The sequence below is a fragment of the Arachis ipaensis genome, chromosome B08, assembly GCF_000816755.2.
Source record: "Arachis ipaensis cultivar K30076 chromosome B08, Araip1.1, whole genome shotgun sequence".
Lineage (NCBI taxonomy): Eukaryota > Viridiplantae > Streptophyta > Magnoliopsida > Fabales > Fabaceae > Arachis > Arachis ipaensis.
In genome coordinates this window covers 103,431,475-103,433,094 of record NC_029792.2, presented here as the reverse complement: position 1 = coordinate 103,433,094, position 1,620 = coordinate 103,431,475, and positions in this window count along the sequence as shown.

Here is a 1,620-nt window from a genome sequence, read left to right as displayed (position 1 = left end):
CCTATGAAAGTGCCTAAGTTTCTCACAGTACTCAGGATCGGCTACGGTAACACACATCAGGACTATGGAGTCTAGCCAATCGGCCATACCAGCAGGGACCTTGGTGAACATCTCGACAATGTTCTTACGAGAAGACATAAAGCAACTACACCTATAGCAAGAAAAATAAAAGGAGTCACTACCAAAAACAACTTGGACAGCAACAGAAAACAAAGGAACAACCAACAAGTAACAAGTATGGCAGCAAAAGGGCACCCTAGGATCCATCCAAAGTAAAAAAATCAAACACCAAAAACCCAGGGGCACCCTTTGGAGGCAGTACAGATGCAGAAGAAACCCATAGGAAGATTAAAACCCCATCCCCATCACCAAAAAGAAAAAAGGTTCACCTAAAGCGCCTACCTTCCCCCAAACCAAGCAACAAAAGCTAAAAGATCACGACTTCAAAGAAACGTAATCACTAGAAAGCTCTCAAAAAGCCCAGCAAGATCAAAACTTTGTACAAAAAAGCATGCAGCAGTAAAGTATAGAGAAGCACGATGATTAAAACGCGTACAATAAAAAGGCATGAAGCGAAAGCACCAACCTGCGTAAGAAGCTAAAACGAGCAAAGCAGCGAGCCACAAACAATCTTCACCAAAGATAATGGAAGCTCCAAAAAACCAAGAAAGGCACAATCTTGAGGATGAAGGAAAGGAAGCTTCTTTCACTGAGCAAGAAAAATGCATGAACAGCCCAAAAGCAAACTTCAGGAAAGAAACGAACTTAGGTGCAAAATCGAAGAACGAAACAGAAAGGAGAAGGAAACTAAAACTAAGAGCAAAACCTCTTCTTTGATTTCAAACAAAATTTTAAAGAGAGAAAGGAAATGGCAAAACAAAATAAAAGCACAATCAATAGGCATTAAAGGCGCGTGCGTATTCCCAAGAAAGTAACCCCTTCAAGGAACAAACGCGGCAATAAAGGAGTGAAAGCAAAAAAAACACTTCGCATTCAAGCACAACTCGCGAATAGAAGAACAGATTGGACCAAGATGTTTGAGTACGATCTCATGGAAAGGTCCAAACTCAAGCAGGGGCACTTTTCATACCATGGGTCGAGCTATGCAATCCGGGTTGGACGAAGACAAGAATGACCGACCTCTTATAAGGTTGGCTCGTCACCGACCTCTTCCCAAAGAGCTCGGTCAAATTGCTATGAAGGCCTAAGCAGGCCTAAAGCAGAAGATCACAGCCCACCTGAAGGCGGCTGGCCAAAGATAAGTGGACTCACCCACAAAAATATAAGATAAGATAACTAACTTATCTCAGGAGAGGTCACTCCACACTACTATAAATACACTGAAGCACCCAGGTATAACTCACTCTCTAATTCCACACAAAAAAACCTGCCTAAAGCCCGTGCTAACTTAAGCATCGGAGTCTCTTGCAGGTACCACCACCCTCCGGTGACCAAAGATCAGCAGCATCTCAAAATTCAGCAAGTCGGGCCCAACAGCTCCGATCACACCCGAAGATCTCATCCGAGATTGACCTTCAGTTTCAGGTAACTCCCGGAACACATATTAATACAAAAGAAAGGGAGTGGTAGAAAAGAGTGGGAAAGATAAAGATAAGAAGT